This window comes from Callospermophilus lateralis, chromosome 6 (assembly GCF_048772815.1).
Source record: "Callospermophilus lateralis isolate mCalLat2 chromosome 6, mCalLat2.hap1, whole genome shotgun sequence".
NCBI classification, from domain to species: domain Eukaryota; kingdom Metazoa; phylum Chordata; class Mammalia; order Rodentia; family Sciuridae; genus Callospermophilus; species Callospermophilus lateralis.
The window spans coordinates 119,932,240-119,949,720 of record NC_135310.1 but is presented as its reverse complement, the minus strand read 5'-3'; the positions used below and the strand labels follow the sequence as shown (position 1 = coordinate 119,949,720).

Genomic DNA, 17,481 nt, shown 5'->3' with positions numbered 1-17,481 from the left:
CCCGGCTCCTCTGACTGGGCTGGTACACAGCTCCTCGGCCTCCTCACTGGCCTCCTGCCTCCCGCACAACCCCCCAACACACACACACACACACACACACACAGAGTCATTCCCACAGGGCAGCCAGAGGACCCAGCTAAAACCTGAGTTAGTTCAGTCTCTCGGCTCCTCAAAGGCTCCCGTCCCATCCAGACTGGAAGCCAAAGTCTGCCAATGGCTCACGAGGCCCTGCATGACCTACCAGCTGGGGCCCTGACCTCACCTCCTCTACCTTCCCTGCCTCCATGCTGTTCCTCCCAGCTGACCAGGCAGGAGCTCGCCCCAGGGCCTTTGCACCAGTGGTTTTCATTCACAGAGCCTGCTGATGGTCAGCCTCCCCATTAGAACGTCCGCCCAACAAGGACAGCGTGGAATGTCCGTCACACTGCTATGACCCCAGGACTCAGGACAGTGTCTGGTGCCACAGCCCTCACTGGGAAGGCTCCCCGTAAAGATGAATGATGACTGGGGACAGGCGGACCCGCACACAGGCTGCTTCTGCCCGGTTCCCACAGCGGGTCTCCAACACGATTCTCTTGGAGAAAAGTTTGAGCTTCTAACGTTTGAAACCACTGGCCCTGTCCAGGGCGAGCGAGCGAGCCCAGACCTGCCCAGCGCAGCAGGCCAGCAAGACCAGCCGTGGAGCGGGTCCTCCCTCCGTCCCTCCCACCTCCGTGGCCCCGGGGCAGGGCTGCCCCCCCAGCATCCAGCCTGCGGAGGCACTTCACCTGGAGCCAGGGGAGGAGGAACCGGGGGCTTCTCTCCCTTCAGGTCACCCCTCCACTGCCCTCAGGTTCCAGGAGCCCCCTGCTCTGTCAGGCCCCCAGGAAGGCCCTCCTTGGGGGACGCTGTAGAAGGCCATCTCTGTGGAATGAGGGCCCCTGGGCCCCGGGAAGGGAGGCGGCCCTGTCCCCCACCCCATCATGCGTGCCCTGAAAATATACCTATGGAGTGTCCCCAGGCATCTGGCTCCACAGCAGGCACCGGGTGTCATAGCAGGCAGAAGGTGACAAATCCCTATCTTCATGGAGCTGAGTCCAGTGGGACAGACTGCCTCTAACCGGACGCACACAAGGACACACACATAATCACCACATCCAGGAAGTGTTGGAGCTGTGAGGGCCTGAATAAGGACCCAAATCTGACCAGGGTGGCCAGGATAGGGACACTGAGCTAACATCTGAAGGACATGAGCAATAACCCAGTGAAGAGGGCTCAAAAAGCATCTCAGGAAGAATGGGCAGCTAGTGCAAAGGCCCTGAGGCCAACAGCCCACAGATTCAAGGGACTGTAATGCAAAACACAGAGGGGAGGGAGATCCAGGGTGAGAGGGGGCTGTACAGAAAACAGACCTCAGGGCAAGACGGGGCCCTGGGAGGACAGTGAGGGTACTTATTGGTCCAGGTAAGAGGCGACAGTGGCCTGGACCAGGGATATCCACAGAGATGAAGAGAAGCAGGACCCTCCCCACAAGCCCCCTGGCCCCCAGGTGTCTCCTCCCTGGACAAAAATGGTGAACCCTTGCTAAACTATAAAGTCCTCCAGGGCCAGCTGCCCATTCCCCTGGGGGCCACCCACCTCTTCAAGATAACCAGGCTCCGAGGGCTCCTCAGCTCCCCAGGAGGCCACCCTGCCTCTCACACCATTGCCGGAGCCTTCCGCAGCTCCCTGGGCTGCCACAGTGGACAGACCCTGAGGCCTGGTCCGTCCGTCACTCATGGCCTGAGCGCTGCCAAGACCCTCCTCCCTCTGCAGCCCAGGCGCTTCACCTCGGAGGCACAACGACTCTGACCATCACCAGCGTTTAGTGAGCACTTACTGTGTGCTGGGCTCTGCTCTCAGCGCGGGCAGGAGCACCTGGCCCAGCTGACAGACGAGACCCAAAGACACTCAGGTGGACAGTGGCCCTGGTCACAGCCTCAGAGCTGGCAGAGCCCCACACCATGCTGCCCCCACAGAGGAAATAAGGACGGGCCTGAAGCAGCGTGGACGCCTTGGGCTGCTCCTGGGGACCTCAGCCCAGACGCCCTGCCCCGGCCCAGAAGGCCCCAGCTTCCCCTGAGGGGCACAGCTGGTCCTGGGGTGGGGGTCTGCCCAGGACCCCCTCCTTCTCCCACTTTCTGCAGACACCTCCAAACGTTCCTGTGGCTCGGTGGTCACCGTCCATCTGTGTGCCAGATACTGGGACGTGGCGAGGGGCAGGACAGTCCCTGCTGGTACCCGGAAGGTCTCCTGTGGCTCTGGCCCTGGCCACCCAGGGAGACGCCTGCTCCAGGGGCTCCGGCTCCCTCCTCCACCTTCCCTTGGCCCCGGGGTGATGTCCCAGGTGAGGGGCCACAATCTGCATCTCAGGTGTGCCCCTGGGGCCCCGCCCTGCCACAGCCCCTCCAGTGTCCCCTCACCAATCCCAGCAGGGCCCTCCAGTGCACATCACCGTCCCCAAGTTCCAGGCGAGAACTCAAAGGCTCCTCACTCCGTCGCTGATTAAAATCCAAGCCCTTCCAGGCCAAGGGCAGAGACGTGTCCCCACGGCCGAGCCCGCTCCACCCGCGGCAAGGGCTACCAGCACATCTGGACACTGTCCAGACACCAAGGGGGGAGACAGGGGGCCCACGGGCTCCTGCCCAGGCCCATGAGTCCAGTTTCCAGCAACCGGTGGCCTAAGTGACTCCTCTTCGAGGGAAGCGCCGAGTGGTCCTGGCCCCTCCCCCGGTCCCACCACCGCCCCAGGCCTCCCCCCAGTTAACCCAGGCCCCAGGGGGCCCTGCAGGGGCAGGCTCAAGAGCAGAGCTGGGGGGCCTCCCAGGCCCGCACCAGGGCGCACCCAGGAGTCCGTTCAGAAGGAGCCAGGCTCTGCCGGGTCCCCACGGCCTCCTGCTCTGGCTGCCAGGTCTGAAAGCCAGCTGCTCAGTCGGCCACCCATGTCACCTGGAAGGCACCCCTTAACCACAGACCCTCAGGCCTGGGGCCAGGGTCTCCCCTGCGGCGTCCCTCACGGGGCCTCACGTGAGAGGTGGCCTGCCTCTGCCCGCAGCAGCCCACTCAGCACCAGTGGCTTCTGGGCTTGGGGGACTGAAATCTGCCCCCTGTCCCCCTCGTGGGATTTGAGGGCTCTTCTCTGGAGCCATGGAGACCTCGCCCGTGCTGCCCACCGAGAGGCCCCGGGCCCCTGGATTCTCCCGACTCCAGCCCTGCCGGCCACTGGCCACCTCCTCCCCACGGCCACATGCCCACCCGCCCAGGCAGGAGCGCCACTCACCAGACGCCACCCTCCCCATCGGGAAGCAAGGCCCAGGCCTGCGTCCACACTGCCGCCTGCTGACCTCCCCGCTCACCAACCCCACCCACTGCCCCTGCCCACTGGCCTGGGAACAGCCCTGGGCCCCGAGCTGCGCCCCCCAGCCTTGGCGCGTGCCAGCTCCGCCGCGCAGGCTCCTCACCCGTCCTCTCCAATCACCTCTCGGGTCACACACGGCTTCTCAGGCAGGTGACACTGAACATCCCACCTAAAGCAGACCCTCGCTCCCCATGCCCCCACCCACAGCCCTTGTCCCTCTGCTACTTTCCGTGACACACCTCCCCGTTGCTGTGCCTGGGTGTGGGCTGTGACTCCCGGGGACATTGGAGGCCAAGACGGTGCCCTCCCGGCCTGGGCTGCGGGCCACCTGTCCTGCCTGAGCTCCCCACCAGCCTTCCTCCAGCGCAGGCCTGGGGCTGGGGACACCAAGACGGTCCCACTCAGGCGGCTGGGAAGGGTCAGGGGCCTCGGGGAGCAGCCTCTGTGGGGGGAGCCCTGGGTCCCCGGGCTGCAAGCAGATTCGGACGGCTCTCCCAGGGGATCCCTGGGGCTGTCGAGGCCTGACGGACACCCCAGACGTCCCCACCTCAGACTCCAGGGCATGAGCTGACGCACAGGGGCCAGGGAGGGAGACACAGGCCGACCTGCCAGGAGCCAGTGGAGGCGCCAGGTGGGTCCCCACACCAAAGGGCCTTCACACACACACACACACACACACACACACACACACACACACGGCAGACAGTGAGTCACACTCAGTTGCACTCAGAGAACTCACAGGGCAGGCGCGTTCCCTCAGGGAGCACAGGACACCTGCGACACCACCTTGGGGGCACTCCCACGTCCCACACTCCCAGGCTGCAGGGTGGGACGCGCCCTGACAGCACCCACACGTGCGCCCTCAGGACAGGCGCGTTGGGGACACGGGAGAGCGTGGAACTCCCTGGTCTCGCTGCCCACCCTCTGCCCTGCGAGGAGCTGGAACGCAGCGGACATCTGTGCACAGGGCAGGCTGACCCGCCCTCCCTGGGGACCCCAGCAGGGGTGGCTTTTCTGCAGGGCTGGGCTCCACCAGGGGAGAAGGGACTATGAGGGCAGAGTGTGAGGGGCCGGCAGCTGCTGGGGGCATGGTGACCTGAGGATGTGAGCAGGGACACCAGGGCTGTGTCCTGGCTTGTTGACCGACCCCCAGGGCAAGCTGGCAGCCCTGCCCTCTCCCTGGGCACAGCCCACCCAGGGGACGGGCATTGCTGGGGAGGGTACGAGGCCCCCACCTGTTCCACTTCCTGTGTGTCCAGATATTCCATCAGGCCTCGGGGACACGAGGGCCCTTACCAAGAAGTGGGGCCTTCCCCGGAAACCTGGGGACACGGAAGGGTCCTCCCTCCTCCCAAGCTGAGGCTCAGTAACGGGTGAAGGGCCCCAGGTTACCCCTGCGTGCCCAGCTGCTGCCCAGGGAGGAGACAGGGTGCTGCGGTTTGTTTGATAATCCTGCTGAACTGGAGAAAATGAACAAATGGGAGACCAGCTCGAAATTGATCAGACCTCTCCCTGTCCATCCCCCACCTTCCATCTTAATGGAGGTTATTTATCCAACAAGCGACAAAACACGGAATTAAATTAAACAGGCCCCTCTCCCCCTCCTCTCCCCGCCCTGCTACGGCTCTGTAAGCTGCACGGGGCTGGCGGCCCTGGTTACCCCAGACGCCGACCAGTCAGGACACGGTGGTGCCCATGGAAGTCCCAGCCAGAAGCCCCGTCCTGGCCCCAACCTCTTGGTGGGAGGAAGTGCTGAGGAATGTCGCCCCCCACGTGCCTCACACCCCACCCCGTCTCCCTGGCCTAGGGCGCCCGGCACCCCAAGGCATCACCCTCTCAGCCAGGGCTGCACCCACACCCTTGACTTTGTCTGGCAGCTCCTTGGACCTCCCCAAATGTCTCTTCCCTGTTGCTTTAGAGCCCAGGTGTGCTTCTAGCCAGGGCCATCCTCTGGTCACTAAGCACTGAGTCCCAGGTGCAGTGGCGCACACCTGTAATCAAGAGACTGAAGCAGGAGGACGATCACGGGTTTGAGGCCAGCCTCAGCAATTTTATGAAGGTCAAGCACACCCCTGCCTCAGTTATAGCCTTTATCCAAAGTACCAGTCGGCCACCAGCTCCCTTCCTTACACACCTGAGTCCCTGTCCAAACGTCCCTTCCCAGGGCTTCCCTGATGGCCCTTTTATACTTCCCCTGCTGCAACACCCTATAAACTCTGACCCCGTGAAATTTTCTTCTATGGCACCTGTCACTAGTTGAATTACCACGTTTACTGTCTCTTCCCGGCTCTAGAGGGTCAGCTCCATGTGGGCAAGAATTGTATGTTCCGTTTTCTTCGCTGCTGGATTCACAACCTGCCCAACATCTGCTCATAACAGACATTTACCAACTCTCTGGTGTCGGAATGAATGAACGTCACTGTGCTGCAGACCGTCACCTCCACTCCAAACCCTTCCATCAGCCTCCTGGTCACCCTCTCAGCCTCAGGTCTCACCCTCCAACGGACCCCCCCACTCTACCCTCAAAAGAATATTCTTGCCCCAAAATCCAAGCAGGGCACCACCTTGCAGGGTCAAGATCACCCTTGGCCCCAGCCCCACTCCTCCATCTGTCCCAGTCCCCTGACCACTTACCCATCCCCTGACCTCCCCCCCATGCCACCATCAGGCCAGACACTCTGTCATTAGCCACCCTCTGCTGAGAGCACTGTCATGGCTCCGTCTCTGCCTGCAGGACACCAGCCACCTCCTCCAGGAAGCCACCGGATGCACACCTTGTCAGAACCACTGGCCCCCCCCTCTTAGCTCCCAGCGCTCACCTGCACCTCCACCGCCACCTCCCGCCCCCACTGGAGCCGTGACTGATCACGTGCCTGTCACACCTCCCCGCCCAGGAGGGACCCAGATTTTCACTCTGGCAGTCCCTCCCCTCCACCACCTGCTCCGGTTTCTGGCACAACCTTGGAGCTCCAGAAATATTTGCTGAATCAAAGGATCCAGCTCACACTCAGCGCAGGGAGCAGCCCCACTAAGAGGGTCCTTTCCTTCAGTCACTGGCATTGGGGGCTGCTCCGAGGACCAAGGGACCTCTAAGTGCTACTTAATCGCTGCACCCAGGAGCAGCGGGCCTCCTGGTGTGCTCGCCTCCCCTCAGGGCTGCCTGGAAGGAAGCCATTCACCAGGGGGAGAGGTGGCCAGGGCCCTGTACCACAGCCACATCCGGCCCTGGTGTGGCCACCAGCCCAGAGCAGCAGTCCCTGGCCTGCCCAGCTGTGTGGGCAAGCGCACATGTGGCCACCCCCATGGGCAAGGGCAGCAGCCACCACACAGCCACCGCTGAATTATTTATGTCCTACATTGTTAGCGCAACAGAGAGAGCAACCGTGTCTCCAGGCTTCAATTAAAATATCAAGGCGCCCGCGCCGTCTGCCCAGCCACACGCCCAGCTCCCCCCACGACGAGCTGCCAGAGAACCGCAGGGCAGCCACCAGCGCCCGGCCACCACGGCCTGCTGCAGCCTCCCGGGCGGATTCTGCTCCAGGACCATGGACAGCCGCCTCGGGAGCCCCCTGAACTTCAGTCCAGAGCCCAGGCCCCGAGACACCTGCCAGCCCAGGCCTCTCCAAGGCCATTTAGAAATCAATGGCCTGAAGTTGCCTTTGCAGTTTCCCACGGGGGCCCTGGGACAGCCCTGCCGGGGTGGGGCCCACCCGGCTCCTCCGCCTGCCGCCACCTCCCCAGACACCACAGCACCTGCCGGAGCAGGAGCCCCAAGTCCCTCCAGGGGTCCCTCCCAGGGCCCAGGAGGAACCCAGATGCATCACAACTGAGGCCACAGGTTCCTCACTCAGAAAAGGTAAAATTCAGCAGCCAGGCTCAGGCCTCCAGGGACGGCCACCGTCAAGGGAAAGGGACTCTGAGAAGGGCAATGGGTGCGGTGTCGGACACGGCAGGAGAGAGCTTTAAGGGCACACAGGTGGTTCCTGTGGCCTCCCGGCCTCCAGCCCAACCTGGACGTCCCCAGTTCTAGGCCACAGACTGAGGATGGCTACGAAGCTGACGGAACTCGGGGAGCTGGCTGAGCCACCAGCTAACTGGGTCACCCACGAGATTCACTTCAACAGCCCCCAGACTAGAACACGGGGCTAGTGAATTAAAGTGGGCGAGCTGGAAAAGAGCAGGAAACGCCAGACACATGGCGCCTGGCACTGTGGAAGGAGCACGGGCTCCGGGGACAAGCAGCGCTACAGCTTCCGCTGCCTTAGGGACAAGCCTCAGTCTCCCCACCTGAACAACGGAGCCCGAGATACCGACTTCCTAGCTGGCGATGTACACTAGATAACCTCTGCAAAACTACCAGCACATGCCAGCATATGAATCCAATGCTGTCTTTTATTGAGCACCTACTATGTTCCAGGTGCTGTAGACAAGAGCAGGAAAGAAGAAAGACACAGTCCTGCCTTTGGAGCCCCAGAGCCCCAGAGGCCAGCATTGTCCATGAGGATGATAGAAGAGGTGACATTTGAGATGGGCCCCAAAGCACAGGTAGGATTTCCAAAGCAAAGGAAAAGTGGCAAGAAGGTCCAACCTCTTTGGGAAAATGACTGGCATTATCTAAAACACACACACACACAAGAAGTAAGCACTTACATCCACTTAAAGATACATTTGATCCCAGCAGCTTGGGAGGCTGAGGCAGGAGGCTCCCAAGTTCAAAGCCAACCTCTGCAACCTAGCAAGGCTCTAAGCAACCTAGTGAGACCCTAACTCAAAACAAAATATTTTTTAAAAGATCAGGGGATGTGGCTCAGTGGTTAAGCACCTCTGGATTCAATCCCTGAACAAAAACTTAAAATCAAACACAAATGTTCAGAGGAGCAGCTTCATTCCTAATAGGCAAACACTGGACTCAGGCCGATGTCCAGCAGTGGCAGAATGGATACATAAATTATGAACCAGCCACATAATGACACAATGGAATAGTACAGAACAATACAAAAGAGGGAGCCCCCAGCACCCCCGCCCCTCAAGTGGATCTCACACGGGCAACGTGAACAAAGAAACCGGGGAGGAAAGACGCGCTCTCTGCCTCCCTGTAAGTATCGCTCAGGCCAGGCAGCGCTAAGCTGTGCTGTCGGAAATCAGGCTGTGATTATCCTCAGCAGGGAGGGGTACTGGCCGGGAGGAGCTCCAGGGAACTTTCCGGAGCACTGGAAATGGTCTCTGTGCTGATAAGTCAGATAAACACGGCATTTATAAGAGCTTATCAGGGCCAGCACGGTGGTGCACCGCCTGTAATCCCAGTGGCTCAGGAGGCTGAGGCAGGAGGATTGTGAGTTCAAAGCCAGCCTCAGTCACTTAGCAAGGCCCTAAGTCAACAGCGAGGCCCTGGGTCTAAATCTAATATATTTAAAAGGGCTGCGGGTGTGGCTCAGCAGTTAGGGCCCTGGGCTCCTCAGGCAGTACTTCTGCAACGTGAATATTCTACTGGTGACAAGTTACACCTCAACCTTTTTACACTGGGAAGGAACAAAACCAGGAGGCAGAGCAGCCTTCGGGGGCAGTCTTCTGAGGGCACATCAGACGCAGAGGCCAGCAGATGGGAAGCCGGGAGCCCAGGGACCTGGAGCAGGACCCCGGAGGAGAATGGAGACGAGGTGACAAGCCAAGCTGGGCCAGGCCCTAAAGGGCTTCCAAACAATGCCAGCCGGGAGCCCCAGGGCCTTCCCACCTTCTCCCCGGCCCCCGCCACGCATGCCACCTGTCCACCATGAGGAGCCTGGGAGGTCACCACCCTCCCTGCCAGCTGGGTCCCCTGCCCGCATGGTCCCCTGCCCGCCACCTCCCTCAGCCAACATGTTCCATTTACAACCTTGCACTTAATTTCCAGGGTTTGGGGCTTTCATCCTGAGCAGGCATAAGTGACACCATGGTCCCCAGCTTCCATGCCAGCAATTCAGCTGGGCATGTCTCTCCAGGCCCCTGTCCCACGTCCATGGCATCGCCCAGGACGCCGGGCTCTCCTCCTACGCGCCACCTGCCATGGCCACCTCCCCCCCCCCCAGGGAGCTCACCTGAGCACCTGCCACCCCCTCAGGAGCTGCTCCGGTCAGCAGGGCCCTCCCTCCTCCTGCCCCACCACCGGGCCCCCAGGTGGCACCGGCATGTCCCCTGGTGGAGAGGCCACTGTGGGGAAGCAGCCCCCAGACCCACAGCCAACCAGCCTCCATGGCCCTGGCGTAGATGCCACGGCCCCTGGGTGACTCCGTAGCCACTCGACACCACGTTCCAGAGATGGCTTGAGGGTACTGGAGATGCTCAGCACGAGAGCCCAGCGCAGACACCGGCTACGAACCGAGAGGATGCCATCTCAACTTGCTAAATTATACAGAAGGGCTAAAAGGAGGGACGCGAACACATCAAGGTTATCACCCTGGAGAGCGGGGTAATTGAGCCATTTTTACTCGCTTCTTTATGGGTTTCTGTTTACTTCCAAGCCTGCCACAGACACACTGGCTTTTATAACCACACCAGGAAGGAGTCGGGGGACATGGGGCCACGCTCACACATAGGGACCCAAAGCTGACTGTCTGTGTTCCGAGGGACCGAGGGAGGGCCCACTAGAAGGACCTGTTTGTGACTTTCAGGTACAGGTAGGGGCAGAGCTCTGGGGTGGGGGGCTGGGACCCTGATTCTGAGCCCACCTGTGGTTCTGGGTGTTCCCCAACACATTGACTTCTCTGGGCCTGTTTCCTCATCTATAAAATAGGGCGGCCAGGGCTGGGGCTGGGGCTTAGTGGCAGAGCGCTTGCCTGGCATGTGTGAGGCCCTGGGTTCCATCCTCAGCCCCACAGAAAAATAAACAAATAACATTAAGGCAGGCTGTCCATCTACAGCTACAAAAAAATGAAAAAAAAATAGAGCAGCTGTACTGACTGCTTTGTAGATCCTATGGAATGACCAAAAAGTGACCGCACGGTTATAAATTGTGAACTTTTGGAATCGAACCTGAGTTTCCTTTTGACATTCTCTGCCAGGCCTGATGTCCCCACCACGGTTTCTAAGAAATGCCCAGGAGCCACCTGCGGCAGACCTCTGAGAGTCCAAAACACCACGGGCCACACTCAGGCACTGGACCCCAAGGTGCACATAAAATACACTTACAGCCTGGACTGGGCACGGTGATGCACACCGGTCATCCTAGTGACTCGGGAGCCTGAGGTAGGAGGATGACAAGTTCAAGGCCATATTGGGCAACTCAGGGAGACTCTGCCTCAAAATAAAAATTAAAAGGGCCGGGGGCGTAGCTCAGTGGTAAAGTGACCCTGGGTTCCATCCCCAGCACCAGAAAATAATAGACGGAATTCTAGGGAAAATACTACCTCCTTGGTCTAGAGCAAAGGAGGGGCCTGGGGGATTCTCAGTGAACATTTACCAAAGGAACACGACAGTACAAACCAAAGCAAACCCAGGCCATCTGCTCCCTCCAGAGCAGGGAGATGTTCCTGGGGGTCAGGGGTCTGCTGCCCGGTGTCCCCAGCCCGCCTGGGTTTGGAGCAGAGACGGCTTTTCACACATTGTCACCTCTCTGCTAAAACCTCTTCCCTCTGGGTACTGTGGGAATTCACAAAAGAAAGAGGCAATTCCACTCCCGATGAGCTACACAGGCCACCACACAGAGACTAGGTCAGGACCTGCCACAGGCTGTCCCCGGCCAGGCTCCCCCGCCTGGCTGGCAGCGGAGGCGGTGGCCCGGCTGCAGGACACTACCAAGCCCAGCCCTCAGCCCTCACTGATGGGACAGCAAGGTGGCCACATCTGCAGAAATGACACGCACAAGTGCATTGTGACCCCACGCCAGGTCAGGGCCACCCCAGAGCTGTGCGTGGTGGCCAAGGCAGAGTCACCCAGGAGGCTTTACTGTAAAAGCAAAAGACTGGAAACCACCTGGGGCCATTAAGGGACCAGGGAGTGTGATGTAGCCAGTCAAAGGGAAAGGCCTCCTGCTGTGACACCGTCCCCAGGAGCACTGCAAGGCCACCAAGCCAGCTGCTAGCTGCCAGGGAGGACGTAAACATGCCCCTGGCCTCCTCCTTCCCTGGCGCTTGAAGACTTCAATAAAGGGGCCACTCAGGCTCCGGCCCTGTGCGCAGGCCTGAGAAGGGTCCCCGCGGCTGGGCCAGGTCCTGTGGCGTTGGGAACCCCAGGCCGTGGGTGCTCCGATGACACCATGATTTGAAAGACTGCCAGGCCTGGGGACACTCAGCACCCCCAGGGCTGCTGCTGCTGCTTCTTCAAAGGAGAGGACCCTCCCAGTCCCCCACACCCTCTCCCTCCCGCCAGGCCTCAGTGCTGGAGAGAGAAGCTGACCACAGCAGGCTGCAGAGCCCAGGCGACAGGCCAGGCGGGCGGGGCAGGGCCGGGTGGAGCAGGTGAGAGGTTGTTGAACTTTCCTAATTGATTTTGTGTCTGTGTCCCCAGGATACCTAGGACCCTCTTAGGAAACCACTTAAGCAATTAAGATAATCAAAGTACTCAGAAGGCACTTAACATTCCCTCCACGCCCCACCCCCAACAGCAGCAGCCCCGGGCCTCATTGTCAGGAGCCACCACTGGATGCCTGTCCTGTCCCCAGCAACCGCCTGTCACCCTCTTGGCCACAGCACCCCTGAGCCCCAGCAGCCTCCCAGAGCCACACACAAGCCAGTCGTGCTCTCTGCCACCAGGCCTTGGACTCGCTGTCCCCTCCCCTGAAATGCCCTCCACAGCTGCCAGCTCCCCTCAGCCTCGCTAATGTGGCCCCCGAGTGTCCCACAGGAGGCCTTCCCTGCACCCCAGCCCCCACCTCACAGAGACCAGCGCCTTCCAAAGTCCCACCGCAAGGGAAAGATGAGCCAGGAGGGGCTCTCCATAGAGCCCAGGCAAGGGCGGGACCCTCGGGCCACTAAATGCCAATATAAGAACCCCCAGGGAGCTCCCCAGAGAGGGCTGGTGCAGGCCCCGAACCTGGGGAAGCCCTGAACAGGCCCCAGGGGGACTCCAACAGGGGGCAGGTCTCTAAGACAGAGAGCCCCCTGCAGAACGTGGAGAGGGTGAGTTGGCAGCCCCCGGGGAGAGGTTTTACCCCCAGGAGCCTACAATCCCACTCCTGGGCATGACCAGCAAGGAGCTCTTCCCCTGCTCAGGGGAATATGGGCAAAGACGTCTGTGACACCAGAAAGATCCTTGGGAACAACTGGGTGACCACCACAGGAGGATGGAGGAGTGAATGCACAGGGGCAGAGTCCCACGGCAGAGCACTATGCAGCCAAGAAAAGGAACAAAGCAAACCAGCGAGCAACAGGCCTGAGGGAAAAGAAGCAAGCAGAAAGCACATGATATGCCCCCTTTCTATCAAGCTCAAAACACGAAAACCTGAACTGAGTATTATTGATGAATTTTTTTTTTTAATTGCACACATCCAAGACAAGGCAACAGTGGCTTCAAGGAAGAGAAAGGAGAGGGATGAGGCGACACACCCAGGGGCCTTCCAATAGACTTGCAAAGTTTCCTTTCTTAAAATGAAGACAAGCTTTGCCGGTTACAGTGGCACACACCTGTAACCCCAACAACTCAGGAGGCTGAGGCAGGAGGATCACAAGTTCAGAGCCAGCCTCAGCAACAGTAAGGTGCTCAGCAACTCAGTGAGACCTTGACTCTACATAAATTACAAAATAGGGCTGGGGTGGGGCTCAGTGGGTGAGTGCTGGCCTTGCAGGCACAAGGCCCTGGTTCAATCACCAGCACCACAAAAAAAAAAAAAAAAAATAGGGCTGGCGATGTGGCCCAGTGGGTGAGTGCCCCTCGGTTCAATCCCTAGTACCCAAAAAAAGAAGTGAAAAAATACAAACACCACACGCATGCCTTGTGGCCGTGAGGAGGCCCTGGCGCGAGGCTCACCTTGGCCATGACACCCCGTTTCCACAGAACAGAAGGGTGGCCTCCACTCCCTGTGAGGTCCCCTCCCACCCACACCCCAGCCCAGACCTGGCTCGTCCCCCTCCTGGGATCCTCCCTTGGGGTAAAGCGCTGTCTGGGGGGGACCCACTGATCCTGAGAGCTTCCAGACCTGAGCTGGGGGCGGCGAGGACACGGGCTCTGGAGGCCCCAGCAGAAGTTCCAGCTGCCCCTACACCACAGCCCCAGGGACAGGACCAGGCGAGAGCTCTGTCCACACTCAGTGGACGGTCAGGAGACACGGAGGACCCATGAGGCCCCACAGGCGAGTGCTGACCCCTCCAGCGACCTCAGCCAGGCTGTCTGAAATCCCCTGCTGGCCCTTGGGGACAGCGACCCAGCAGGCAGTGGCCTCCACGAGGCCTGCTCTACCCTGGCTGGGCCAGGGGCAGGCTGAGCAGAGCACGGCTGGTCCTGGGTCACTCTGGGACCTGGAAGGTGACCAGAGGCCTGGAGAAGACTGAGGTCCAAAGGAGGGGACAGGGGTGAGAGTTCAGTCCCCTCCTCACGGAGACACCTTCCACAGCCACGGTTTCCTGAGCGCCCGCTGCGCGCTGCCCTGCGCTGATTCCATTAACATCTCACCTGCCCACTTTACAGACGGGAAACCAGGTTCAGGGAGGGCGAGCGAGCTGCCCAAGGTCTCACAGTCAGGCCAAACCCAGAATCTCGATTTCCCTTTTTGCAACAAGTTCACACCCTTGCGAACAGCCTGAGCCCCCACGTCCCTGGAAGTACTCAGAGCCGACCTCACCACCCCCGGCCAGTCAAGAAGAGCTCGGAGCTGTGCTGGGACCCCCTAGGTCAGGGGCCACATGGGAGGAAGGTTCTGGGTGTCCAGGGAGTGCTACTGCCATGCCAAGGCCAGTCAAGGGGCAAGGCAAGTGGACACACAGGTGGGCGGCCCGAGGGTGCACCGAGGGTGTCAGGCCCTTAACCACAGTCCCCGGGCAAGGAGGCCGTGCCACGCCACCCCGAGAAAACCAAAGAGGGTTCCAAGGGAGGAAGAGGACGGGGGAGTCACAGAGGCAGACAGATGGCGGGGCTGGGGACACCGAGGAGCAGGAGCGACTAAAGGCACCTCCTCCTCCTCCAACGTGGCTCCGGGCCGCAGGTCCCCCTGGAACTGGGGTGCAGGCCCTGCCTGCCCTCCACACCTGGGCCTAAGCAGGAAGGTCAGTTGGAACCCAGAGTGGCAGCGGCCTCTCTCCTCCTCCCCCATGTCTGGTCATCAAAATGCTAGTGCAGGGAGTTGGGGGAAATGAAGGGCCCGTAGGTCACTAAAGGGAGGCAGGAGCGGGGAGGCCTGGCCCGCACCCACAGACCTGGGGCCCCCAAGGTCACTGGCTCCCCGATTTGCCTGCCTGCCTGCCTGTCTCTGGGCACTGGGGGCCGGGGAAAGACCAAGAGAGGTCCAGCCCACTCCTCCCTGGACATGCTCACGGGCCGCGGAGGACGTGAGTGGCCCCACACGCCCGTGGAGGGTCAGCAGAGTCTTCCTGGATCCTGAGCAGGGCCTCGAAGGAGGAGTCTGGCTCCACCCCTGGGTGCTCTGTCAGCAGGAGAGGAGGCCCAACACCACGAAGCCCTACTGTGTGCCTGGCACGCCACCAGCTCCACTGCGTTGTCACTCACACCCTGAAAGAGACCCAGGCTCTGCCCGAGTCACAGCTGGGACGGGCGGGGTCCAGAGGCTGAGCGACTGGCCAGGGTCTGGGCCTCCTGCTTGCGCTGCCTCCAAAGCCTGGGCTCCCCTGGGTCAGCCCTGCCCTGGGCATGTCCTGTGGACCCTCGTTCAGTCCTCACAATGCCTCCCCCAGGGGGTAGGAGCCACAGATGGCCCTATTTTACAGACAAGGACATCGCGGTCCTGAGAAGCCCAGTGACTTGTCCAGGGTCACAAGAGCCCCTCCTCCCACAGCAGCCCCTGCAGCAAGAAGGGGCCGTGGACCTCGGAAGCCCCTCCCTCCCCCGTGAGGTTTGGGGTGGAGGGGGCAGGAGTCCGGCTAGGAGCATAGCAGACAGGAGTGGGTGGAGCCTCGGGGCCTTGGGGAGGTGAGGCCTTGTCAGGGGCCAGTGGGGCTGAGTCTAGAGGCCCCATAGCTGCAGGCTCTGGCTGTCCCTCTCCCATCAGATCCCATTTTGATGTCTACCCAAATATGTTCCAGCACCAACAAATCCCAAGCTAAGGGCTTTGTATGTGCTACCATTTCTGCTGGGTGAATATCCTCATGCCCATTTCACAGGTGAGTAAACTGAGGCTCATAGAGGCCCCACAGAGTAAGACAGAACAGTGGAAGAGAAGGGTATAGATCAGGGCTGGACAGGCTGGATCCATGTCCAGGCTCCACCACTTCCTAGCTGTGTGACCTTGGCCACAATGCTTAGCTTCTCTGTGCCTCAGTTGTCAGTTCTGTAAAATGGAGATAATAAATGTACACCTGCCTCTGGGGGTGGCTGGGAAGGGATTTTCAGGAAGAAAACACATCCAAGTGACTCTGGGGCCACCAGAGGGGACACTGGCTTGACCTTATGGTAAGGTGGCCCTAACTACATGCACCCCAGATCGGGCAGCACTCACACAGCCCCCAAGACCCCAGCTGTACTGCACTTGCTGAGACCCGGGAGCCGAAGACGCCTCCCTGCATTCCCTGTCCCTCCATGAGTCCCTCCAGAGGAACACTGTCTAAGTCCCACTGAGGCCTGGCGCCCGCAGGGTGTCCTTGAAGTGGACCTGAGTTCAGCAGGCCGCTACTCAAGGCTGCCGCCGAAGCTCCCCCAGTAGCTACAGGTGAGCATGGCTGTGTTCCCATAAAACTTTATTTAAACTCCCTGAAAGTTTAATTGCATGTAACTTTCTCATGTCATGACCTTTTATTCTGATTTTTTTCCAACCATTTAAAATAGAAAGCACCAGGTGTGCACACCTCTAATCCCAGGCACTCAGGAGGCTGAGGCAGGAGGACTGCAAGTTTGAGGATGGCCTCAGCAATTGAGCAAGACCTTCTCTCAAAATAAAACAATAAAATAAAATAAAATAGAGCTGGGCACGTGGCTCAGTGATGGAGCCACATCCGGCCACAGGTGAAGCCCTGGGTTCCATCCCCAGCACCACTAAATAAACAGCAAAGCGAAACCTACAGAGCTTCCTCAGCCCGGGGACCGTACAGAAACGGACTGCAGGCCACGGATCTGGCTCCTGGGGCAGCCCTTCCCTAACCTGGCTCTGGAAGAGAAGCCAAGGACAAACAAAAAGGAACAAATATGTACATGGATGCAAACTGTGATGAAGGCCCTGAAGGGAGAGAATAGGGAGATGGAATAACTAGGGCCTGGGAGGGAGGGCTCTGAAGAGAGGCCTTTAAGCTTAAGGCTGCATGAGAAAGATCCACCTTCAAACAGTAGAGGGAGAGAAGATTTCAGACAGAGAGGATAGCAGGTGCAAAGACCCTGGGGTTGAACAACAGCACGGCCTCAAGGAACATAAGGAGGCCTGTATGACAGGTGTGGGTGCCGAGAGAGACAAAGGTCCGGCCAGGACAGGCCATCAGGCAGGCGGCACAGGGGACCAGGCAGGAGTTTGCATTTTAATCTGCTAGGAAGTCCTTACAAGGCAGATTTCCTTTGGGTTTTAGAAAGATCATTCCAGCTCCTGAGCAGAGCTTTGGCCGAGGGGAAGCCATGTGGAGTGGGCAGAGGAGGGAGGAGGTCTCGGGAGAGTCCTGGTCCAGGTAAGAGTCTGGGAGGGAGGCGGGAGATGTAGCCCCGTCCACGATGAGATCTGAGCTCAGAATTCCAAAAGCAGAACCTGCGGCCTGTGCTGGCCAGGGGGAAGGGGGTGTCGAGGCCAGCTGTCTCCAAGGGAGGGTTGGGTGGACTCTCAGGGTCCCCCGGAGCCTGGGGCCCGGCACTGAGGGCTGGGACATCAGTCCCTGCTCCGGAAGAGCCACCGGCCAGCCCCGTGCTGCCTCCTCGCCCCTCCCGGCCCCACTGTGCGCCAGCAAGGATGCTCATTAGCCAAATGCAGAGCTGGCACTGAGTCCGTCGCCCCGAGTGCGGAGCCCGTGGCAGGAAGACACAAGAGGCCCAGCAGATGGCGGGGACTCTCC

At 60.1% G+C, this 17,481-nt stretch overlaps 1 protein-coding gene across 2 annotated transcripts in view; it reads right to left on the bottom strand.

Annotated features, from left to right (window-relative positions):
- Grm4 (glutamate metabotropic receptor 4) overlaps positions 1-17,481 on the bottom strand; it is a 93,672-nt gene that overhangs the window by 71,668 nt on the left and 4,523 nt on the right. The window lies entirely within an intron of this gene.